The sequence below is a fragment of the Callithrix jacchus genome, chromosome 7, assembly GCF_049354715.1.
Source record: "Callithrix jacchus isolate 240 chromosome 7, calJac240_pri, whole genome shotgun sequence".
Classification (NCBI taxonomy): Eukaryota; Metazoa; Chordata; class Mammalia; order Primates; family Cebidae; genus Callithrix; species Callithrix jacchus.
In genome coordinates, this window is record NC_133508.1 from 23,344,784 (window position 1) to 23,371,908 (window position 27,125).

General features: G+C 41.9%; 1 protein-coding gene across 1 annotated transcript in view; it reads right to left on the minus strand.

The window, feature by feature from the left end:
- Nucleotides 1-26,914, minus strand: part of LOC144576887 (uncharacterized) — a 114,849-nt gene extending 87,935 nt beyond the window's left edge. Inside the window, exons 1-2 of the transcript XR_013519585.1 lie at nt 26,685-26,914; nt 14,081-14,254 (exon numbers count right to left, since the gene is read on the minus strand). The gene's annotated coding sequence lies outside the window, so the exon portion shown is untranslated. The remainder of the gene's footprint in view (nt 1-14,080; nt 14,255-26,684) is intronic.
- Between the last annotated feature and the right edge of the window lie 211 nt (nt 26,915-27,125).

Sequence of the window (27,125 nt, forward strand, 5' to 3'; positions counted from 1 at the left end):
AGCCTAGGTGACAGAGTGACACTGCGTCTCAAAAAAAAAAAATCTGTTTGTGAAAAGTTGCATTTTAAACAGATTTTTTTCCCTTTTGGTCTCACAGGAAGGTGACTTCGAATTCTACCTTATTAAAAACCAATTTCCAGTTCTTCCAAGCTGTGAGGGACATGGCAGCCACAAGCAAGAAGCCAGAATCACATTCGCTTTGATCCATCCACCCACCACATTCACTAGACTGAATCCTTCAGCCAACTTGGAAAGCACCTTGATCCTTAGAGATGCACTGGAAATATGCCACAGCACGATTCTCAGCACAGATCACGCCAGGTTATGAGGCTGAAGCTATGAGATCGACTCCAGAAACCACAGGTGAAATCCAGGGTCTGCACCCTGTCATTACCTCTTGCATGACATCCCCTTTCTAACAAATCTCTGAATCTATTGTCATGTCCATTCTGTCATTCATTCAATGAAGGAGTGCTGGAAGGAGAGGAAAGACTCCAAATGGAGTAAAAGTATTATTCAGAACATGCAAACTAGGCGTCCCAGTAGCTGGGACTGCAGGCGAGCACCGCTATGCCTGGCTAACACTTTAAACCTTTTCGTAGAAACAGGAATCTTGTTATGTTGCCCACGCTGGTCTGGAACTCCTGGACTCAAGTGATCCTCCCATCTTGGCCTCCCAGAGTGCTGGAATTACAGATGTGAGCTACCTCATCCACTGACAAAACGTTTTATTAGAGAAGTCTAAAGCACACCTCCTCAGAAATGGGACTCCAGCAGGGTTTCAGACAGCGCACAGGTTAGTATGCCTATCAGGAGTAACTTGACCTTTTTTAATGTGGTTGTTTTAGTGACTTGACTGTGAATTGGAGGGAATTTGGATGGAGGTGTCGTGGACTTGAATCATGCAATATGGTGGCGTCGCTGGTGAGGTTGTTAGAACACTGGCATGACTTGCTATGTCCAGGATCTATCATTGCAGGCTACTTTAGATACAGTTCAAAGCAAAGGACGATGCCGTGTATTCCGTAGAATGATACATTAGGTCATAATTTGGGCTTTTTTGAATCCTTTTGTTCCAGTTGAAGGTGTCGAGGTTCTTGCCATCTTGAACAAAGAATTGGACAAAACCCACCAACAAGGCAAGAAAAGAATGAAACAACAAAAGCAGAGATTTATTGAAAACAAAAGTAAGTTCCACAGGGTGGGAATAGGCCCCAGTATAGGGGTTCAAGAGCCCCACTGTAGAATTTTCTGGGGTTTAAATATCCTCTAGAGGTTTCCATTGGTTAATTGGCATATGCCCTATGTAAATGGAGAGGATATTTTCTGCCATAGCTGACGTTTTTCCATTTGATTTGGTCCTAGGAAGTCAGTAGGAATCGGCCTTTTGTTCCTGCTCCAGACCTTATTCTCCTGCCTCACTTTTAGCCTGTAAAGATTTAAATTCCTCAGCCTCCCACCATTTTTTTTCTAGTAAATATATAAATAACCTGCCAGGTGCAATGGTTCACACCTGTAATCCCAGCACTTTGGGAGGCTGAGGCAGGTGGATCACCTGAAGTCAGGAGTTCAAGACTAGCATGGCCAACATGCTGAAACCCCCCATCTCTACTGAAAATACAAAAATTAGCTGGGTGTGGTAGCACAGCCTGTAATCCCAACTGCTTGGGAGGCTGAGGCAAAAGAATCCCTTGTACCTGGGAGACAGAGGTTGCAGTAAGCCGCGATTGTGCCACTGCACTCCAGCCTGGGTGACAGAGCAAGACTCCATCTCAAAAAAAAAAAAAAATGAAACAAACGTGTGTGTGTGTGTGTGTGTGTGTGTGTGTGTTTACAGTTGTAATTTTGCAGGGACATTGTCTTTAATTTGATCCTGTTTTCTTTTCCAGTTGTTACATGTGAACACTGTTCATATCTGTGAATGTTCATTTGATATTAAATATTTAAAAGTTAGTTTTTAATACATTCTTTAATTAGATAAGACATAACCACAATGTTCATATATACATTTTTTTCCTGAAGCCTATCTGCCCTATTAGTCAAGCAGCTCTTTTACTGAGTAGATGTCTACAAATAACATTACTTTAGAGCTGATGACAAGTATGATGCCTGTGCGGATATTTTTTGTTTGTCCTTAGAATGCCCTTTTGCTATTTCCATGGGAAAGTGATCACATAACGATGGATCCAATTAATTAGCCAATTTGAAAGTACTTCCTTCCGACAAGCTAGCCACTTTCTTTAGCAAGAGTGTAAATGAGCAATTGAAGGGACAGGTATTCAATTCACTAATTAAATTAAGTACAAAACCAAGGACTTCCGGGGATCATGTTTCTTTTGTAAAGCAAACAGCCATGTCATCATTAATAGTTACATTGTAGCCATTCATTTAATTGTAAATAGTGCCAAATTTTAAGGGCAAATTCAAAAACAACATTAGATATCAAACATATTTTTATGCTAGTGCCTGAACATTTCCACCACCGGGTTTTCAACAGCAATTTCCCATGATATTATCAAAGAGATTCTTTTCCTACAGTTATAAGAGTTCTGTATCTTTCTAGACCTCAAAAGAGAGAATATACTGTAGAATGTATCATGCATACTCATATCCTAGCCATATTGGTGGTGTGACAAGAATGTCACTTGCCACTTGAGAAAGATGTGATCACACAGGTGGATAATTATTGCAACCCGTCCCCTCTGCAAAGAAAGCATATCTGGGCTTGATAATGGAGTCAAAGAGATCCTGTGTGATGGGAATTGAAGGCCACAGCAAGGCTCTCTGCTTCCTATGGTACTATCAGCCTATTTTGCCTGATACACTTTTATGTGTGTTATACTGTCCAGTGAAACAGTAGTAAATGGTAAACGCTGCAAGTGGCATTGAAGATATGAATCTGAAAATCAGGATGAAGATTCAAGTTGATGTTACCTATTCCAGAGTAAAGACTTCCCAAGGAAGGTGGGCAAAGTGCAAAGAGAAGATGTCAAGGTGGCGGCCTGATTGATACAGGTGCTTAGCGGCACGAGGAAGAAGAGTGTGTGAAGGAAATGTACATAGCTGGGCAGAGAGGGACAACACAGAGAGGAGAGGGGAGTGACTAGAACCCCAGAAGGTAAGAAGCTGCTGCATCAGGGTTAGTGGTCCCAAGTGAGAAGTGGCTTGGGGTGGGGCGTATGAGGAGGAGGAGGAGGAATAAGCCAGAATGCTTGGGTAGGCAGGGGACCTTAGGACCAATCTAACCATTCTGCAAATATGCTTAGGTCTGGGTCCAGGTCACCAGAAGAACCTACTCCCCTTCCCATGGGACAGACTCAGGAGGGTCTTGCCCACATACACAAACCAAGTTATATTTCAGCTGGCAGAATCAGAGAAGCCTTCTCAGGAGGCATGGCCAGATGTCACGTTGCATGTGAGGTTAAATAGGAAATAACTGAGACTGCAAAGCCAAGTTTAGAATCAGAAAAACAACTAATCAGAGCAACAGCAGTGAGAACAATCTGTCCCGGAGCTGGAGCAGAGGCTGCCGGGCTCTGACAGTCACAGGCGCCGCCCTGCACAATGCAGCGACTATAACTGCCCGGCACCAACATGGCTGAGCTCCAACCACAAGCCTTTTCACCCTGGAAGTTCTCTGTTAGGAAGCAGAGCCTGGTAAGTAGAGAGAAGAAGAAGTTTTAATGCAAATCAGTGAGTGGAAAAAAAGGAAGAGAAATCAAAAGGTCCAAACTGAAAACCCAAATATTTCCTTAATTTCAAATTCCACAGTAAGTGGAATAATATTATATAATATTAGGGAACTCTGCAACAAAGCTGCTTTGCCAAAAGAATATTTGCCTATTTTGTTATCTAAGAGGGAGATGTAGGGTAAAAACAATTTATGATCTGCTACTTATACAGCAAAGACTTTATTTCATTTTATTTATTTATTTTTTGAGATAGAATCTTGATCACCCAGGCTGGAGTGTGTACTGGCGTGATCTCAGCTCACTGTAGCCTCCATCTCCTGGGTTCAGGAGATTCTCAGCCTCCGGAACAGCTGGGATTACAGGCACCCGCTAGGATGCCTGGCTAATTTTTATTTTTTTAGTAGAGATGGGGTTTCACCATGTTGGCCAGGATGGTCTTGAATTCCTAACCTCAGGTGATACACCCACCTCGACCTCCCAAAGTGTTGGGATTATAGGCATGAGCCACTGCACCTGGCCAAGAGTTGATTTTAAAGAAATCAACTCTCCTATGAATTAAGTTATAGGTTAGATAATAAATTAATTGATATTTCTGCAGAGATACACAAACACATAATACTGATCATTTATTCATTTGTTCTGTTAACAAATGTTTACTGATTGCCTACCTTGTGCTTGACACTTTGTCAGGTGCTAGGCAGACAACACGGAATCCAGGCCCTACAGGGTCCCCGTGCTCACAGAGCAGCATTCTTTAGCAAGGGGACACAGATATTAGTCAAATAATCATACTGATAATTGTCAAACTGAAGCCATATTGAAGGGTATTTTATAGTAGGGAGACTTTCTAACCACACCAGACCAATCTGGCTCAACTTTTACCTAATAAAGTTGTGAGTTGTTTCTCTGTTGCCAAGGGCCCCCAGGTTGAATCTTGCAGAACCTGACCATGCCCAAGTGTGCAACCACAGGAACCTAAATGCTCAGCCTGAGGAGCAGGGACGCGATTAAGAAGCAGACACGGCATGGCAGGATCCAGGATCCAATCAGATTGAGTGCTGTCATCACCCCATGGCAGGATCCAATCAGCTCATGCCCCCTGGCATCACCTCATTGCCAGATCCAATCAGATCACACCTCATTACCCTATGCTTCTGAACCCTGCCCCAGCCCCTAGTTCCCGGAGACAAATTTGAGGATTTCCTCCCCTCTTCTTGCGAGTTAAATTACAAGCTTCTCTTTTCTCAAACGCTGGTGCCATCATATTGGCTTCTATGTGCATCAGGCAGTGAGCCCACTGATTGTGTGGTGACAATTTGACAAGTAGAACCACAAGAGAAGTCTCTGCTAGAAAACTTGACAATTCCAAATAGGGGTAACAACATGAGAAAGGTGCTGTGGCATGAAGAAGCATGCCCTCAACAGCCACCAAGGGCATCTGTCCCAGGAAATAGCAGGATAAAGAGTTTTCTCTTTATTCTTAGAGCAATGGAAGCTGTTGAAGTGTTTTAGAAGAAGAGCTGCATTCTCAGAATTATGTTGAAAAGATCACTCTGGTTTCTGAGTGGAGAAGGGTAAAGTATAGTTACAGGATGAATAGTGTGGCAGTCTAAGCAGTTGCAGGAAGAAGCTACTGACATCACACAGGCTGGGGGTGATGGTTGCCTGGGTTCACGTGGAGATGGATTTGAGAGGTATTCAGGCAGTAAAATGAGCAGGACAAGGTGTTAGAATCAATATGTGGGTGAGGGAGACAGGGAGGTTAGGAATGATGTCTAGATACCTGGCTTGGAGAACAGGAAAGATAGCAGTGTCTTTTGCTGAAATAAGAGAAGTAGAAGAAGTGCATGCATTGGAAGGTGGAAAGATGCACGGTTTAGTTAGGAACTCTTGCTGTGCCTTTGTGACGCCTGCATGGAGATGACAGGTTGACAGGTAGGCAGATGGGTCAGAGGCGCCGATGGAATGTCTGGTCTGGAGATACACGTTTGTGAGTCATCTGTGCAAGTCTGTCATTGCAAAGAATGCCTAAGAAAAGCACACAGAGTGAAGGCAAAGTTCTGGCATCACATGGCAGATATTTAATGGCCAGGTTTGTGCAAAGGAAATGGTGTAGCCAGAGAGGTGAGAGCAAGACAAAAAAAGTCCTGTACCGCGAAAGCCCAGGAAAGAGAGCGCTCTGAACAATCACAGAGTCCTCCAGTTGCCGTGTCACTTTTCCTTGTGCTGTAGCAGGCAAACATTCTGCTGAGTATGCGGAAGAAGGGGCAGATGCATATGGTTGTGTGTGCATGTGGTATGAGAGTAACTGTCACCAAAGGAGGGGACAATCTTTGCAGGAGTTTTGATGGAAAGCAGGAGAGTGAGTTAATCAAAATATATCTTAAGAGGGTCCATTTGAGATTTTTTTTTTTTTTTTTTGAGACACAGTCTCATTCTTTTGCCCAGGCTGGAGGGTTCATTTGAGATTCTTTTTTATTTTTATTTGTTTTGAAACAGAGTCTCATTCTGTTGCCAGGCAGTAGTGCAATCTGGGCTCACTGTAACCTTTGCCTCCTGGGTTCAAGCAATTCTCCTGCCTCAGCCTCCCAAGTAGCTGGGATTACAGGTGTTTTCACAAGAAAAAGTTCTGGCATCACATGATGGATATTTAATGGCCAGGTTTGTGCAAAGGAAATGGGGCCATCATGCTCAGCTAATTTTTGTATTTTTAGTAGAGATGGGGTTTCACCATGTTGGCCAGGCTGGTCTTGAACTCCTGACCTCAGGTCATCTGCCCACCTCAGCTTCTCACAGTGCTGGGATTATAGGCATGAGCCACTGCACCCAGCCCTGAGATTTATTTTTATACAGTAAAGCCAGTCTGCTCCATTGTGTGCCTTCTTCAGAAGGATTCAGCTCCTGGGGGCTGGAATCCAAATACTTGGGTTCATTAGGGGTGAGAGTTTGCCAATAGAGGGAAACAACAACAACAAAAAAAGCTCAAAGGGCAAGGGAATAGACAGTATTGGCAAAAGGGCTATAAACTTGCTGAACCCTTGGCATCTGCCAGATGAGGGGGATGTGCAGACAGGGCAAGGTCAAGGCACTGAGAGACTGAGGACGGAACTGCCAGCCTGAAATTCTGATGGGATGTCCTCAGTGGGTGGGAGGAGCTGAGCCAGCAAGGGCAAGGGGAAGTAGTGGTGCTCAGAGGACGTTTGTTTCAGTGACTCTCAAAGTGGGGTACGGCAGAGTGACAGCAAGGCCCACCATGTGTGCACTGTGGTGGATGATTTGAGTGGAGTGGAAGAGCTACTGCAGATGAGAACGCGAGGAATCAGAGGCCATTTGGTACAGTGGAGTGCCATGCGTTTGTTGAAGTTATTGGGCATGATGGTGGGACTTGGAGTCCAGGGGCTAAGACTTTGACAAATGGCTGTGAAGGGACTGACCAGGAATTGGCTGGAAGACACTAACAAGAAGGAGTGGGAGAGCTGAAAAACCATGAAGTCCAAAAAAGCGAGAATTTTTGCAAGAGGAAACAATAGTAGTGGATATAAGCAGAACAAAGAGCAAGGAGAATGGCAGCCCACCTCCATACTAGGGTGCATGTGGGAGAAGGGCCTTCTAGGGCAATCAGAAGCAGTGTATTCTGGGAAGAGGCAGCTTTTGGCTGATGCAAGATGTGTGAAGGAAGCTCAGGAAGAGCAGAGGAGGTGGGAGGGTTTCTGTGACGGCAGAGGGGAAAGGGCTGGGAGGCAACTCAGTGCCCAGAAGTGCGGCATTCTTGTTACAAACACAGACAGGAGAATATGGTAGTCCCCTCTTATCGGCATAAGATGTGTTCCACGTCCCCCAGTGGATGTCTGAAACCATGGATGGTACTGGACCCTGTAGATATTATGTTTTTCCTACACATACATACATATCTATGATAGAGTTCAATTGATAAATTAGGCACAGTAAGAGATTAACAACAGTAATATAATAAGATAGAACAATTCTAACAATATACTGCAGTAAAAGTTGTAGGAATGTGGTCTCTCTCTCCAAATATCTTACTGTTCTGTGCTTGCCCTTCTTGTGATGATGTGACATACCACAGTGCCTTTGTGATCAGATGCAGTGAGGTAAATGACTTAGGCACTGTGATGCAGGCCTGGGCTACTGTTGACTTTCTGACAGTTAGGAGGGCCATCCCTCCTAACTGAACCTGGATCATCGAGCCATGATGATGGCAGTGGCTGGATGTCAGGAGTAGATGATACTGATGACTAGTGGGTGGGTAGCACAGTGTGGATCCACTGGACAAAGGGATGATTCATGTCCCAGGGGGGATGGAGCAGGGCAATGCAAGGTTTTATCACCATTCTCAGAATGGTGCCCAGTTTAAAACTTATAAATTATTTTTTTCTGGAATTCTCCATTTAATAGTTTTGGCCTGTGGTTGACCTCAGGTAACTGAAACCACAAAAGGTAAAACTGTAGATAAGGGAGGACACTATCATAAACTGTAGACCAGGAAGAAGGAAAATGCCTGAAAAATAATAATGGAGTGAAGAAAAAGAAACCGTTAGGCACTAATCCCTACCAATGTTAAGTCAAATCAGACCAAGAAGATCAAGCCTTCCAAGGAGGCTTCTGATTTCTAAGCAAACGGCTTTCAATTTAGAGAAGAGTTTGTTCAAACTAGGGTTTGAACTCCATTTTTAGACAATTCTCTTAATGTTTAACCCTAAATATTTGTATTATAACCAAAGCATTGTTTGTTTGTACCCTAGTGAAAAAAATAGCTGAATTAAAAAATATATGTATACACACACACATTTACACACACAAAATCTAGCCAATTAAATATTCCAATTTAATCACCTCCTGGCTTTCTCTTCACAGTGAACAATCTTCAGCCCTTACTTGTTTGCAGAAGTCCTACTTCCTAATCCTGGCTGACTTTAGGGATAGGATGTCGCCAAGTTCTCCACATTCCTTAACTCTAGAACTCAGGAATGGACACCGTGCTCGCAGAAAAGTTTCACTAGTACCATGTATAGTGGGAGGGTGATCTCATGGTTCCTCTGGGACTTGGTTTTGCATCTTGGCACTGTGAAATCTTTAAAAAGCTGCTGTTATGACCGACTCCAGCTTATCTATTTTCATTGCTGGCTCCTTTCTAGACGTCCTTCCCTGTAGCCAGTCACAGCTCATCTTCTATTTGTATACTTCACTTCCCTCTCCTGGAGGGACTCCTATCCTGCATTTAACTTCAGCAAACTTTAAAAAGCATCCTGACCACTTTTCTAATTTAGTAGGGTTATTTTAAAGTTTGGTCTTCACCAGCAGGGCGAGGCTGGTCTTCCCACTCCTCCATTGAGGCAGTGACTCATGTGCTCTGAGTTTCCTTCATGCCAACGCTGTGTTTGATGATGTCTGTTTGCAAACATTTCAGCCTGAGTTTTTCTCTGCTACTCCTGGGGCTTCCCTGTACTGGGAGCACTTCTGTGGAGGTCAGGCCTTGGTCAATGTCAGTCCTTGCTCCTTTTGGCCTTTATCAGTTAAGAGAATCAGCTGGGTGTAGTGACTCACACCTGTAATTCCAGCACTTTGGGAGGCTGGGGGTGTGTGGATCACTTCAGGTCAGAAGTTCAAGACCAGCCTGGGCAACATAACGAAACCTCATCTGTACTAAAAATACAAAAATTAGCTGGGTGTGGTGGTGTGTGCCTATAGTCCCAGTTACTTGGGAGGCTGAGGCAGGAGAATTGCTTGAACCCAGGAGGCGGAGGTTGCAGTGAGCCAGGATAGTGCCACTGCACTCCAGCCTGGGTAACAAGAGCAAAAAGAAAAAAGAAAGAGAGAGAGAATCAATTTCCTAATGTTTCAAACCTTAGGTCAAACGTCTACAGATGTTAATGTTGAGGAGGGCTATTTTGAAATTAACGTGCAGACAACAAGAACTTAATTTTTAAATCCAAAATCAGGACTTGGATTATTATTTTTTTGGTTCTTGTAAATGTTGTATATCCCAGAGTCTATGTCTGTTTTGCCCTGCAAGAGCCAGTGAAATATCTGCCCTTGGTTTTTTTTTTTTTTTTTTGTAGATAGGACCTTGCTCTGTTGCCCAGACTGGAGTGCAATGGAACAATCATAGCTCACTACAGCCCTGAACTCCTTGGCCTGGGTGATCCTCCTGCCTCAGCCTCCCAAATAGCTGGGACTGCAGGTATGTGCTATAATGCCAAGCTAATTTTTTTATTTGGTATCAAGACAATGGTCTTGCTATGTTGCCCAGGCGTGTCTTGAACTCCTAGCCTCCAGCAATCCTCCCACCCAGCCTTTGGAGTAGCTGGTACTGTAGCCATCACACCTGCCTGGTCACAATTTTTAGTCCAACCTTTCTAGAGGGTAAGAGCATCATTAAATAGTGAAAGAAAGAATGAATTCAGAGATAGAAAATGCTGGCAAGGATACACAAAGGCAGGTACAAATACTCCCTCAAGCCAGGACTAATCCCTTGCTGTCCAAATTCCAACAGCTGACACTTTATCTCTCTTCCTGTCCTCTGGTCCACATGATTTCTCTGTAAATGTTGTTACAAGCATTTGCATCTAAATCTTGTTTCCCTATAAACTACAGATCTGCAGAGGGAAGTCCCTGACGGTTACTAATCTATCTCCATTTCACTCACAGTATTTTACCTAATGTCTTAAAACAGTCAGTTCTCAATAAAGATTGCTCAGTAAAGACTGGTCACAGCGGCTCATTCCTGCAATCTCATCTCAACACTTTGGGAGGTGAAGCGGGAGGATTGCCTGGGCCCAGGAGTTCGAGACCATCTTGTGCAACAAAGTGGGACCCAGTTTCTATAAAAAAAAAATTAGCTGGGCTTGGCACAGGCCTGTAGTCCCCACTGTGTGGGAGTCTGAGGTGGGAGGATCAGTTGAGCCTAGGAGGAGGAGGCCGCAATGTGCTGTGATTGTGTCACTGCAGTCCAGCCTAAGCAACAGAGTGAGACCTTGTCTGAAAAAAAAAAAAAAAAAATCAGCGGAGTGCAGTGGCTCACGTCTGCAATGCCAGCATTTTGGGAAGCCAGGGTGGGCAGATCACTTGAGGTCAGCAGTTTGAGGCCAGCCTGGCCAACATTGTGAAAAACCCCTCTACTAAAAATATAAAAATTAGCCAGGTGTGGTGGCACACACCTGTAATCCCAGCTACTCAAGAGGCTGAGACAGACGAATCACTTGAACCCAGAAGGTGGAGGTTGCAGGGAGCTGAGATCACATCACTGTAATCCAGCCTGGCCAAAAGAGCCAGACTCCATCTCAAAATAAATAAATTTAAAACCTGTGGACTGAGTGAACAATGAAAGAACACATGCAATTTAAGAAAATTTAGTCCCAAGTTGATTTACTGCTTTGGTAAAGTAATTTAATCAAACTCCCTTCTTTCTAATTCAAAACTTTAATTGATTTAAATAAGAAGAAGATGTAAAATAACCAATTTGAAATCTAGAGATAAAGGTGTTTGGGTAGAGAAGGGAAAACCTTTGTGGATTTTCTTTAAAAAAACACTCGAATCAGTTTTTATGAATGAATGTAAGGGGAAGTTATATGTCCACCTGCCTCTTTCAAACCTGGACAGAATGTTTTCAAGTATCTAAAAGGAAGCTCTGTAAGTTCCCCATAACAGAAAATCAGTGAGAACAATATATCTGGATCCCATTAGACATTTCTAAATGATCTTATTATGCAGAAAAATCATATGCAAGGAAGTATTTCTGGATAAAATAACACATTAAAAATGAACAAGATAATCTGGAAAAAATTAGATTGAATTAAACATGTAAATGCGATTCTTTGTTATACTGTCACTACACATGCAGAATCACCTAGACCAGGCTAAGAAAGCTATTTTTTGCAATAATGATGATTACAGACACCACTAATTCCTCTTAGTAAATAACCCTTTATGTGTCCGGCCGTCTAATCCACTGTGCCCAAAGAGATGTAGAAGTGTCACAGAACTACTCAAATCCACAGCTTCACATTGTCGCTACAGAAGTTATACAATGACCAATGCAACATTTTGATGAGAATGAGAACATGTAAAACATAATCATCTACTCAATTACCTATTTTAAGGTAGTTTAATACGTTAACTAAAGATTCACCTGTGGGTTGATGTTTCTCATGTTACGTGGAATGCAGAAAAGATATTGTGAACTATGGCCTCCTACAACACCTCCCAGTGGCTTCCTTCTACATGTTAGCTCACCAGAACCCGGTCCTGAGCTTCTCCAGCCAGACCCAAGAGGAAGACAATAAACCAACCTATTGTCTGGTGGGGTCTGAAATGATTTCTGCTGTTATAGACCCCACAGGTCTAGAGAGGAGCTTGGAAATTTATCGCACACTGAGTTGCAAAACACTCCAGCCCATGAAAAGTTGGACCAGCCTAAAGAACATCAGCACTAACAAAGAAAACATAAACCCTTCCCCAATATTAAATATAGCTACTATCACTTGTTGACATGTTACTGTTAGGTGCTATGCTAAATGTTTTATATATAATATCACATTTCATTCTTCACCACCTCCTTATAGGGGACATTATTATTCCCATTTTATAAATGGGATTGCAGAGAATTAAATGGCGTGCTCAAAATCGCCCAGCTGGAAAGCTATGATGCTAGCATTTCAAACCAGAGGCGATTGATTTCCAAGCCCTGGCCACAGCCATTCCTTAGAACATAAAACCCACATCTTGGTCCTTTTACATGGTAACCCTGACTTGAACTCCAAACTGCTTAGCAGAAAACTTGGGATCCTGCCCAGTTCTCATCAGCCCCCTCTATATTTTCCTCATGTGCTTGGTAGAATAATCTGAAGGTTACTCTTCAAAATAGTTTGTGTGGGGAATGGTAAATAATAAAAGGTGACATTGAATGAATGAATACCACGTGCCAGACACATGCAAAACGTATCCCACTTGATTCTTACAAATCTGTGAGCTGGACATTGTTTTCCCCTCTTATAGATGAAGAGACAGGATCAGAGGGGTAAAATGCTGTGCCCAAAGGTACACATTTACTCAGCTAAAGAGCCAGAATTCAATACTGTGTTTTCTCCTTTTAGTGTCTGTGTACTTGGACACTACACTAATCTGACTCTCAGTCAACTTGATTGTACAGGGCCTGTGATCATTTATTTGTTGACAATTCTTCTCAGATAAATCACCTTCCTTTAATTTAAAAAAGAGAAAAAACATTTTCACCTTCCTTTAAATTAAGAAAAGAAAAATCATTCAAGGGTATTTTTTTTTGCCTCCAGGAATAAAGCAGCCTGAAAATAAGTGATGTATATTAGATAGTAGGTCTTGGTTTCTAAAATTTAATAGTGGAGCAACAAATTTTTGTAGAAAATTACTGCTTCTTACAAAGATAAGGGTAGAAAGATACACAGGAAAAAAATCACTCTAGTGCACAATCTCAGTTTCTTCCACAAGAAACCAGATCTGGAGAGATTAATATGTCACCAAGTAAAATAAAGTGAAAGAAAAATGGAGTAATTAAGGATCACATCTCCAGTTTCATATAGTACAATCATGCTAGTTCCCTACTGGCAGAAATACACTGTCATTTACTGCCAGGGATTATCACTTGACACAATATATTTTATAGACTTATATTGGAAAACAAGCAGAAAAGAAGGAATCCTGTGATTCACATATTAGAAAAATCTTGAGTATAAGTATCATAGCTCATCTGCTAGATTAGGCTGTTGGTGTGTTTTGTGAGATGTAAATGAACCAGAATTCCCTTCTGATGTCACCAGAACCATCTTCCTCTTTCTTTCAGAATTGGAGAAGTGATTTGGATGTGAGTTTCTCCAATGCAAAGTAACTCTGGTCAGGGAGCATGTGAATACTCTCTGTACATAATACAATCAGGGTGTTTCATTTCAAGAAATAAAGACAAAATGATGTAAATGAAAAAAATATAAACTTGTTCACCTGTCCCAGCACATCCTAAATCTGAAGGCACTCAAACCCCTTTGATCAAGAACTGCTTAGACTTTCATGGATTCCTGTGTGTATTTGCTTCAGAGCAGGTGCCGTGACGTGGGATAGTTGGGGATGGTGTACACCTGTTCCCCTCTGAAAATGATGGGCAGGGGCAACAAGTCAATCCTGTCTATGGGCAGCAAAGACCATCTGCCTAAGAGAAATGAAGTAGCTGGAGAAATGAAAAGGCCTTTCCCACAAATTTCCTCTCCCCAGGACAGAGCTAGAGCTGCATACGAGTCCAAAAGAAGCCATCCATTCATAGGCGTCACATACATGTAAACATACAATGTGTATGTAAATATGCACATTTACATACACAGATTTACTACAAGAAATTGACTTACGTGATTACAGAGGTCCTAAAATCTGCACTTGGCAAGCTGGAGACCAGGGAGAGCTGATGGCATCGTCTCAATGCAAGTTCAAAGGTCTGAGAACCAGGAGAGCTGACAGAGTAAGTTCCAGTCTGAAAGCCAGCTGGCTTGAAACTCAAGAAGACCTGATGTTTTAGTTTGAGTCTGAAGGGGAGAAAAAGACCCATGTTCTAACTCAAGTAGTCAGGCAGGAGGAGTCCTCTCTTACTCAGCCTTTTCGTTTTGTTCAGGTCTTCAGTTGATTGGATGGGGTCCACTCATGTTAGGGAGGATAAACTGCTTTGCTAGGTCTACCAATTCAAATGCTAATCTCATCTGGAAACATACTCACAGACATACCCAGAATAATATTTGACCAAACATCTGGCCACCCTGTGGTCCAGTCAAGTGGATACATAAAATTACCCTAAAGTGTGCTGAGGGGCTAGTTAACAAATGCCTGGAAGAGATGCCTTTTGGGTTGATACGAGAATGATAGACTTTAAATTCTCAACCTAAGAGGCTCTAAAAATTAACTAGTAGGCATCATATAACTACAGATATTTCATTAGTCTATCTGCTGTTTCCTGTAATCAGAGAAATTTCCAAAGAACTTGGATGGGTTTTACAAGTAGAAAAGGAGGAATCCTATGATTCACATACTGGAAAAATCTTGACATAAGTATGGTAGCGCATCTTCTAGAATAGGTTGCTGATGTGTTTTGTGAGATGTTAATAAACTGGAATTCCCTTCTGATATCACGAGTACCGTCTTTCTTTATCATTCAGATCAAGTGTTAGACAAACTCAGGTTGATGGCTTTCATTACTTCCAGAAAATACACCAATCATTTTCTTTCCTCCTCTCTCCCTGATTTGACAGTCTCATTTCTTTCCTCCCTCTCTTATTTTCCCCAATCTTTTTGTTCTGAATATCATAGTTAAGTTGAATATCAAGTAAAATTTGTTAGACAATGTTGCTGCTTTCAAAGAGTATTTGTCCTACAGTTGTTGAATCTTTGATTTCTCCAATGACTGTTGAACATAAAATGGTTAGTGTTACATATAAAAAGAACAAAAATTTTGAGAGGCCAAGAAAGGAGGATCGCTTGAGGCCAGGAGTATGAGACCAGGCTGGGCAACATAGCAAGACCCTTTCTACAAAATAAAAAAATTACTCAGGAAACTGAGGCGAGAGGAATACTTGTGCCCAGGAGTTTGAGGTTTCAGTGAGTTAAGAGTGTACCACTGCACTCTAGCTTGTCTCTAAAAAACAAAAACTAATGTTCTCACTGCAAACCCCTTGCAGGAAAATAATTCCTTTTAGAGTAAGGATTAGAATCTCTGCAAATGGGAGAAAGCTTGAAGGCAATTGCTGTGATTCGTCCTTCACTCTTGCTTCTGTGCCCAATTTTCTCAAACTTCCGTGATAGATGTTTTCTTGGAGACTGTCATGGAAGAAACTGTGATTTTCCTAAGCCTACTTAAGCACTTCTGGTCTTGACTTGAGTCTAACACTTTTGGGACAAATTTTGATTTTTCTAGGAATAGTATGTAACTAGTTTCAAGGTTTACCAATAACTGGGATATAGATCAAATAATGTATATCTATGATTATGCTTTTGTTGGTGTGCTTTTATATATAATTAGCAATTTTTAGATGAATAGTCAAAAGAACACATATATTAATAATATGTCTATGATATGGCCCACAGAATATAAGAATTCTTAAGGAGATACTTGCCTCTGCGCTTTTACAAAATTTATACAGTGAAAACTCAGCTCATCTGGCTTCTCAGCTGTAAAACACTTAACAAATCCAGGGCGAATTTTAAAAATGTCAACCCTGCTATCTGAAGAGCCTGCTATAGTGCCAGATCCTGCTGATGGAAGAATGTTTCTCACAGCCTGCATACCAATTCTGAAAAAGGATCCAACAGAAAGCAGAAATGTAAGACAAAGGGGGAGACTGTAAACCCAAGAAAGGATATATTCTTTCCTTTAGCCGTGGTGGTTCTGCACTCATGATCGACTGAATCCAGATTTCCCCATTATTTTGACTTCTTTGTTTTTCTCTTTTTTCGACACACGGTCTTGCTCTGTCACCCAGGCTGGAGTACAGTGGCATAATCATAGCTCACTGTAACCTTGAACTTTTGGGCTCAAGCAATCCCCTTGCCTTAGCCTCCCAAGTAGTTAGGACTACTCCTGGCTACTTTTTTTCTTTTGTAGAGCTAGATTCTTACTATGTTGCACAGGCTGGTCTTGAACTCTTGAGTTTAAGTGATCTTCCTGTCTTGGCCTCTCAAAATGCTGGGATTATAGTCATGAGCTAGATTTGTTCACTTTAGAAGTGTTACTTTTACTGTTTTCAACTTGAAAACATTTTACACTATTCACTGTTAGCTGAATCCTAATTTTTTTAAAAAGTCATGTATAATGTTATATATTTAAGCCAACTTTACAAATCAAAGTTAGTAATTGTCATTTTTCCTCCTGGAATATAAAATATTCTGTGCTATTTCTATGGGAATTGAAATTATCCATTAGGTGTGAGTGTGAGGCCAGGATCTACAATAACTAACTTTATACCCAGCCTAGTGGAAGAGTCAGAGAAGATAGCAAGAGCCACATACGTAATTTCTAATTTCCTAGTAGCCACATTAACAAAGGCAAAAAGAAATAACCAAGATTAATTTTTAAAATGTATTTAAGCCAATATATCTGCAATATATGCTTTCAACATAAAAGCAATGCAAAAATTATTAATAAAATATTTTACATTCTTCTTTTCATACTCTGGCTTTAAAATCTAATGTGTATGTTATGCTTACAGCACACCTCAATTTGGACTGGCCACATCTCAAGTACTCAGCAGCCACATGTTGTTGGTGGGTACCATATTGGATAACACCAGTTGGATTAGATTGGACACCATCTGCTTCTTAGACTTTTGTTAGACAAATTAGATGATGGCTTTTTTTTTCTTTGAGATGGACTCCTGTTCCCTCACCCCAGCTGGAGTGCAGTGGCGCTATCTGGGCTCATTGCAACCTCTCTCTCCTGGTTTAAGCAATCGTTCTGCCTCAGCCTCCTGAGCAGCTTGGATTAAAGGCACTCGCCACCAAGCCAGGCTAATTTTTGTATTTTTAATAGAGATGGGGTTTCACCATGTTGGCCAGGCTGGTTTTGAACTCCTGACCTCAAATGACCTGCCCACTTTGGCCTGCCAAAGTTCTACAATTACAGGTGTGAGCCACTGCACCCGACCAGATGATGGATTTTAAAAATGTGAACAATTTAACGATGCAGAAAAACATAAGGAAAAATGCATAAATAATGGGTGCATTTTGATGAGTTTTCATGAAGAACACTGCTGCTTAACTAGACTCCAGATCATGAGATGGAACATTAACAGAACCCCACAGGCTCCCTCATGCTCCCTTTGAATTTTTCTTTTGATATCACAAATATCAAGACCTTGCTTTTCTTGCCTCTCACTCTGCAAAGCAGACTCGCTTGCATATTAGGTTGGTGTGAAAGTAATTGGTGCACATTGAAAGACAGTCCTTTGGTTTCCAGGGAAGTTCCAGTCCTCGTCATGAACCTACATTATAGATACTCACAGATTGAAGACGCCCTCAAGGAGACATGCCAGAAAAGGAAAGTTGATTTAAAAGAAGGACGTCCCTGACTACTTAAAAAATCGGGTGTATGTGTATTTCTCTTCCCTCATTTAGTTTCAGATATAGGGTGATATAGATTCAAATACCTTCTGAATCTGCTTCTTTCTTCACATGGTCATTAGATAGGAGTGGAATAAGGATGAGAAAATAACTCTTAGTTAAATCAACTTCTATGGAATGTTGCAAAGCTGTGATCATTTCTGATCAAGCCAAGTTTTCTCTTGGCCTAAGACAAACTGGGTATACAACATACACTCTGTAAACAGTGCATGGCTAGGAGAGTGAGAGAGCAAACATCCAAGCATTCTATATATTTTTCTAAGAAAAATGTTTGGAAAAGTAACTCAGGTTTATAGATGTATTGCCTTTCTAGAGCGACACAGGAGGACACAGAAAGTGTGAGAGCCTGGTATACAGTGGCTCACACCTGTAATCTCAACACTTTGGGAGGCCAAGGCAGGTGGATCACCGGAGGTCAGGAGTTCGAGACCAGCCTGGCCAAGATGGTGAAACCATATCTCTACTAAAAGTACAAAATCAGCTGGGAGTGGCAGTGGGCGTCTGTAATCCCAGCTATTCAGGAGGCTGAGGCAGGAGAATCATTTGAACCCAGGAGGCGGAGGTTGCAGTGAGCTTAGATTGCACCATTGCACACCACCCTGGGCAAAAAGAGTGAAACACCTCGTTCCTGTTGCGACTGCAACGGCTCCCTCTTTCTCTCTCTTTCTGCCTTATCCTTCCTTGTGGGGTGCCTTTCTTTGAGGGCAAGTGTCTTGGATATTTTCAAGCACCCAAAAGACGAAGGATATCATGGGGAGGGGTCTGTCACATAGTTATTTAAGTGGTTAAAGACAGAAAATGATATTGGCTAAAACACCCAGTCTCTCCATAGCTTAGTGACTGTGATGGTTAATATTGAGTGCAACTTGATTGGGTTGAAGGATGCAATGTATTGTTCTTGGGAGTGTTTGTGAGGATGTTGTCAAAGGAGATTAATGTTAGAGTCAGTGGACAGGGAGAGGCAGAGCCACTCTTAATCTGTGTGGGTACCATTTAATCAGCTGCCAGCGCATAACATTCATATACTAGAGAATTCCAGCCTCCATTTTCTCCCATGGTGGATGCTTCCTGCCCTCAAACATCAGACTCCACGTTCTTCAGCTTTTGGACTCTCGGACCTAGACCACTAGTTTGCCAGGGACTCTTGGGCCTTCTGCTGTAGACTGAAGACTGCACTGTCAACATCCCTACTTTTGAGGTTTTGGAACTCAGACTGGCTTCCCTGCTCCTCAGCTTGCAGATGGCCTATTGTGGGACTTCACCTTGTGATGGCGTGAGTCAATTCCCTAATAAACTCCCCTTCATTTATACATCTGTCCTATTAGTTGTGTCCCTCTAGAGAACCCTGACTAACACAGTGACTGTTTTGTCACATCTTATTCTGAAGAGAGTGAAATCCTTTGGTGTTGAGGGGAGGCTGAGTATTCCCTGTTCTGTCATTTGTTCTATTTCACAGGATAGGATTGAACCCCCGACATATCTGAACGTGACGGCACGCTGTGGTATCAGGCAGTCTCACGGCTCAGCAGGGAAATGGGCAGGCAACCCTAGATGAGTCAAGGGATTAAGTTTTTCCAATTCCTATTTTTAGTAACAAAACAAAACAAAACAAAACAAAAAAACTATATAAAAAATTAAAAAACAAACTGAAAAGAAAACATGACACATGGAAAAGTGTATCATAGGGACAGACGATGGCAATTGCACATAGGTAGTCCACAACAGCTGGCTATCATGATCATTCACTGTATTTTGAAGTCTTGCCTTGTAATGAGTGGTTGCTTTTTGACGGGGGCATGGCTTTCTTCAAATGGTCAGTATGTTCACGTTGATTTTCTATGTGGTGCCGCTCTTTTAAAAATTCTTCCCTGATTTGATATACATGGAAATGAGCATTCCCTATTCTGCCTAACATAATGCAACCATCTTGTGACTGTGATTTACGAGCTTTTGTCTAATTAATTAATTAATTTTTTGGAGATAGGATCTCGCTCTGTCACCCAGGCAGGAGTGCAGGTGTGTGATCACAATTCACTGCAGTGTCTGTCTCCCAGCCTCAAGCCTCCTCCTTCAACCTCCAGAGTAGCTGGAGCTGCAGGCACGTACCACCACACCTGGTATTTTTTGTATTTTCTTGTAGAGACTGGGTTTATGTGGCCCAGGCTGGTCTCAAGCTCCTGGGCTCTAGCGATCCTCCCACATCAGCCTCCCAAAGTGCTGGGATTACAGGCATGAGCCATGGCACTGGCCTGATTTTCAGGATTTCGTATGTTAGAGAATTAATTTATACTTTAGGGATTTTGATCTTTTGAAATTTACACATTAAGGATTATGGTGTTTGGCATTGTGTCTTCCAGGATTATTGTCCAAACCTGAAAAATACTTTGAAGTTTTACTTTCTCTGGCTCTTCCACCCCTTTCTGCCCAAGGATATAGCCTTTACCACCTAATAAAGCTCTAAAGTGTTGCTGAGTTTGAGCAGACTCTGTAGATAAAGCTGTACCAGAGCTTCTCTTGGTGCATATTTTCTGCCTGTACGAAACCACCCTCACAGAGTTAAAAAGAATTGCATGCCAGATTCTGGATAGAAATATAATACTTATAATTAAGCATTCATCAGACTGCACTGTGGCCCACCTCCTGTAGCTGCTTATTAACCGAAAATCTAGTGTGCATATCATGCTTACAGCACACCTCAGTGTGGACTAGCCACATCTCACTAGACACTGACCATTTGCATTCTCCTTGGTACTAGATACTAAATTCTCATTGTTTCCATAGCTAGACTCTCAGACATCAGAATCATAAGGCTTTTTTGTTTAAGAATTGCTTAAGATGTTTTTCAGATCCTGAATTACAGCAAAATGGGTGATGCCAACCAGTTTGAAGACCCCAGGGAGGAACGGAATCAACATGAGAATACACATTCTTCATCTCGCTTCCTGTGACTTCACCCTATGCTCTTCAACCAATCAATGATCTCTTCACCTCAGTCCACTACTTGTTCAAACCTCATCCCTATTCTTGGACTCCTCATGGAGGCAGATTTGAAGTTTCCTCCCATCTTTCATTTGGCTGCCTTATTAAACCTTCTTCTCTGCTGCAACCTAGTGTCTTAATGCATTTGCTTGCCACGTGAGGACTAAGCTCTGATTTTTTTCATTTTGCCCAAATTCCTGTCTAAGGGTTCTGGGGAGTCATGCCCTACAAACTATAAATTCTCATCAGATGGGTTTTATTTAACCCTAGATATTGTGATTTACTTTCCAGTCTTACTCTGGAAAGAGTCTAGCACCTTTTAAAGGTCTAGATAGGAAACATTTGTCATCTAGTCTAAGGACAGACACTATAAGACTTCAAAAGAATCTTGGTCTCCAACGATCTTTTATCTTAACCTGAACATTTCCTTTCTAACCAATTGTCAACCAGAAAATGTTCAAATTTACCTATAGCCTGGAAGCACTCCCTGCCTCTGCCACCCACTCCCACCACCCTTTGAGTTGTCCCACCTTTCTGGACCAAACCAATGTATTTTTAAGAAATACATTTAGGATGCATTTAATTGATATTTCATGCTTTTCTAAATGTATAAAACCAAGCTGTGCCTTACCCACCTTGGTACATATTCTCAGGATCTCCTGATGGGTATGCCACAGGCCATAGTCATTCATATTTGAGAATAAATCTCATCAGATATTTTACAGAGTTTGACTCTTTTTGTTGACACACACGTTGGGAAATAAACCTGGTACAGTTTTGTAGGTAAGCCTATCACTCCCATAAATTTGACATCTTTTATATACCCACAACTCCTAGATCCACATATGCAGCACTGGACTTTCCTCTGAGCTCCAGACCCACAATACAACTTTACAGTAGATCTCTCCAACCACAAGGTTTGTAGCAATGCCAAGCTCAGCAATTCATCCCCAGTTGAGCTGGGGATGCTTGCTCAACAATCCTGTCCTCTTGTAGTGTTTTCTGCCTTAGCGATGTGATCCCCAAATATCTGAGACAGGTCTCAGTTGACTTAGGAAGCTTATTTTGCCAAAGTTAAGGATGTGTACCCATGACACAACCTCAGGAGGTGCTAACAACATGTGCCCAAGGTGGTTGGACACAGCTTAGTTTTACCCATTTTAGAGACACATGCGTAATCAACATATGTAAGATGTACTTTGATTCTGTCTGAAAAGGCAGGACAACTGGAAGTGAAGAGGGGGCTTCTAGGTCATAGACAGGTAAGAGACAAATGGTTACATTCTTCTGAGTTTCATATTAGCCTTTCCAAAGGATGCAATCAGATATGCATTTATCTCAGTGAGCCGAGGGATGACTTTGAGTTCTATCTGTCCTTTGTCCACAAGGAAATTCCTTGTGAAGGAGGTGTGTAGCTTTTTTTTTTTTTTTTTTATCTTAGTGGCTATGTTATTTAGGCATAGAATGGGAGGCAGATTGGCCCTAAGCAGGTCCCACCTTGACTTTTCCCTTTGGCTTAGTGAATTTGGGGTCCCAAGATTTATTTTCCTTTCACAGTGAACAGCCTTCTCTTGTCCCTAGTCATGTCTGACACCTGGGATCTCATGCATCAGCACTCCAATTTTCAATCCATCACCAAGTCCAGTTAATTCCAGCTCCTGCAGATCCTGAAACTATCCACACTCCTCCACCACCCTTGACGGTGCCATGAGGATTATTCTTGTACCAGCCATGTCACTGGAGTGGACTTAGGTTCTGCATGCCCACTAAGTAACTATTAATAAGGCAAGTCTAATAGTCATTTCAAAAGCTTTCTACTTTTCTGAAACAAACTCCAAAATTCTTAACAGCATGCATTAGACTCTGTATGAGCTGACAATTCTTTCTTCCTCTCCCACCTCTGCTTGCCCCACTTTCTGCTGTCCAGACACTGCAGCCCCTTGTAAATCCTTCCATTGTGACGTGCTGTTTCCCATCTCAGAGCCTTTGCATGGACTCATCCTTCTTCTTCAAATGCTCTTCCACTTCTAGGGAGGCTTCCTTGATCCCCAAGAATAGGTAAGGCCCACAATTATGTGTCTCACTATTTATTCACATAGGTATTAGTAAGTTTTTCTCCAGTGTCTTCACTGGTCCTTAAAGATCACAAGAACAAAGACTGCTCAGCCTTAGTCCTATTGGGGCTCAGAACATATTATGGGCATCATAATTATGGCACTTGGCATATTGAGTACTTTAAACTGAGGAACAATGGAAGGCCTCAGAAACAAGATCTCTCTGACCTCTTGAGGCAGGAGAATAGGGAATTAGGGTAGCCAAGGGTTGGGGCATAAGCAAAGGAATGGCAGTTTGCATAAGCAAGTGAATAGCAGGTGCAGCCAGTTCTAGGCAAAATTGGGCAGCATACAGGCCACTTCTTCACTCCTATAATAACAAGACAAAAGTTTCCACTTCAGCCTCTGATTGATGTGGACCAAGTCTCCACTTCAGCCTCTGATTGTCGCAGGCCAATCGTTCATAGGGTGTAGAGAATGGGAGGCCTCTATAGGGCACCAAGGGGTGTTACCAAATTCTTTAGCTTTATAAAAAGCATGGAGAACATTGTAATAGAGGAGGCTCTTGGGCCTCCTACCTACACCTGCCCTCACTCTGTGAATTGTACTTTTTCCTTCTTCAGTAAAGCTGTGCCTTTGTTACTCCATTCTTTTGTTGCTTTTTTTTTGTTGTTCCTTTGCTCTTTTGTTGCTTTGTTTGTGCATTTTGTTCAAGTCTTTGTTCAACAAGCCAGGAAGTTGGACAACTCATCATCAATACTTTCCATCCAGGAACACTCTTACATCATGTCTTTCACCCCTCTTCTTCCCTAAAGTCAGCCACAGAAATCAGATTTCCTCCCCGCCAAGGTGAGTCATGGCACAAGACAAGGATGCCCTCTCTCACCACTCCTATTCAATATAGTATTGGAAGTTCTAGCCAGAGCAATCAGGCAAGAAAAAGAAATTAAGGGTATTCAAATAGGAAAGGAGGAAGTCAAATTGTCTCTATTTGCAGATGACATGATTGTATATCTAGAAGACCCCATCGTCTTAGCCCAAAATTTCCTGAAACTGATAAGCAACTTCCGAAAAGTCTCAGGATACAAAATCAACATGCAAAAATCATAAGCATTCCTATACATCAATCACAGACTTAAAGAGAGCCAAATCAAGAACGAACTGCCATTTACAATTGCTACAAAAAGAATAAAATACCTAGGAATACAACTAGCAAGGAGTGTAAAGAACCTCTTCAAGGAGAACAACAAACCACTGCTCAATGAAATAAGAGAGGACACAAACAGATGGAGAAACATTCCATGTTCACGGTTCGAAAGAATTAATATCGTGAAAACAGCCATACTGCCCAAAGAAATTTTCAGATTCAATGCTATCCCCATCAAGCCACCAATGACCTTCTACACAGAACTGGAAAAAACCACCTTAAACTTCATAAGAGAGCCCGCATAGCCAAGTCAATTCTAAGCAAAAAGAACAAAGTGGAAGGCATCACACTACCGGACTTCAATCTATACTACAAGGCTACAGTAATCAAAACAGCATGATACTGGTACCAAAACAGAGATATAGACCAATGGAACAGAACAGAGGCCTCGGAAGCAATAAAACACATCTACAACCATCTGATCTTTGACAAACCTGACAAAAACAAGCAATGGGGAAAGGATTCCCTGTTTAATAAATGGTGTTGGGAAAACTGGCTAGCCATGTGCAGAAAGCAGAAACTGGACCCCTTCCTGACACCTTACACTAAAATTAACTCCAGATGGATAAAAGACTTAATCCTAAGATCTAACACCATAAAAACCCTAGAAGAAAATCTAGGCAAAACCATTAAGGACATAGGAGTAGGCAAGGAATTCATGACCAAAACACCAAAAGCATTGGCAACAAAAGCCAAACTAGACAAATGGGACCTAATCAAACTCTACCGCTTCTGCACAGCAAAAGAAACAGTCAATAGAGTGAATCAGCAACCAACAGAAGGGGAAAAATTTTTTGCAATCTACCCATATGACAAAGGGCTGACATCCAGAATCTACAAAGAACTAAAACAGATTTACAAGAAAAAAACAAACAAGCCCATTCAAAAGTGGGCGAAGGATATGAACAGATGCTTTACAAAAGAAGACATACACGAGGCCAATAAACATATGAAAAAATGCTCATCATCACTGGTCATTTGAGAAATGCAGATCAAAACTACATTGAGATACCATCTCACGCCAGTTAGAATGGTGATCATTAAAAAATCTGGAGACAACAGATGCTGGAGAGGATGTGGAGAAATAGGAACACTTTTATACTGCTGGTGGGAGTGTAAATTAGTTCAACCATTGTGGAAGACAGTGTGGCAATTCCTCAAGGACCTAGAAATAGAAATTCCATTTGACCCAGCAATCCCATTACTGGGTATATATACAAAGGATTATAAATTGTACTACTATAAGGACATGTGCACACAAATGTTCATTGCAGCAGTGTTTTCAATAGCAAAGACCTGGAACCAACCCAAATGCCCATCAATGATAGACCGGACAGGGAAAATGTGGCTCATTTACACCATGGAATACTATGCAGCAATCAAAAACGATGAGTTCATGTCCTTTGTAGGGACATGGGTGAACCTGGAAACCATCATTCTCAGCAAACTGACACAAGAACAGAAAATTAAACACCACATGTCCTCACTCATAGGTGGGTGTTGAACAAGGAGAACACACGGACACAGGGAGGGGAGCATCACACACTGGGGTCTGTCAGGAGGAAACAGAGGAGTGACAGTGGGGGGTGGGGAGTTAGGGAGAGATAGCATGGGGAGAAATGCCAGATATAGGTGATGAGGAGGAAGGCAGCAAATCACACTGTCATGTGTGTACCTATGCAACAATCTTGCATGTTCTTCACATGTACCCCAAAACCTAAAATACAATTAAAAAAAAAAGAAAAAGTAAAAAAATAAAAAAGTAAAACAACAACAAAAGAAACAAACAAAAACCAAAAAAACTAGAACTCCTCACCCCCAAAGCAAGCCGTAAGACCTAGGATAGTCACTCTCTCCCTTCTCTCTGGAATGTCCTCATTCCAGAGGGGTCCTGCCCTATTCTTGGGAGGAGGAAGTGATGCTCAGAGAGGCCAAGACTAATATGGGCAGATAGTTTTGGTGGTTCCCCTCCTCAGTTTATGACCACTAGATCATAGCCTTTTTGTCCAATCACCTTTCTACATGGCTGTCCATTCTTCATTGAAACCAAGCACAAAAACAGACAATATTCCTGGGTCTTTGAGTCTTCATTTCTGAAGGCTTCTATGTTACGTAAATCTGGTTAAATAGTTATGCTTTTCTCTTGTCCACCTGTCTTTTGTTATGGAAGTGTCAGCTGTGACTCTTATAATAGGTGAGGAAAGGTATCAAACATAGCCAACACTCATATAACGAAAGACAGGTTAAAAGCACAGTCCCCCAGAATTTCACATCTGCCCAAGACTTCTGACACCAGCTACAAGTTCAGGGATCCTCAGGGCCACCCTCACTTCAGATGAGACAGCCACAAATTTGGGGATCCCCATGGATTCCCTCAGGTTTGATAATTGGCTAGAATGAGTCACAGAACTCAGGAAAGCATTATATGTAGGATGACAGTTTTATTACAGCAAAGGATACAGTTCAGAACCAGCCCAAGAAAAAGATCATAAGGCAAGATCTGGGACTGGGAGGGTCCTAAACACAAAGCTTCCATGCCCCTGGGACACGTTACTCTCCTGTTGCTGATATGTGGCTATATGCAGAGTGTTGCCAATCTAAGAAGCTCACCTTGGTTTTCACATCTAGAGATTTTCTCCAGGCTCCATTACATAGGGATGACTGATGGTATCATGGCCATATGGTTAAACTGAATCTCTAGCCCTCTCCCCTTCTTGGAGATGAGGCTAGCATCACATTGCTGAGTCCTGACCCCCTAATCACATGGCTGGTTTTCTAGTATGGCCAATGCTCACCTTAAGACTATCCATGTGGCCGGGGCCTCACACTGAGTCATCTCTGAGTGTAACGTGTAACATTCCAAGGGTCCACCCTGAATCACCTCATTAGCACAAGCTATGAGGTATGATTTAAGGGGCCCACGATGTAACAAAGACGCTCTTATTACTCTAGAAATTCCAAGCATTTAAAGGTGAACTCTGGAGAGCAGGGACAAAGACAAGACTTCTCTTTAGGTAAAGTTAATTCATCACTATGCAGTGTCTTAGAGCT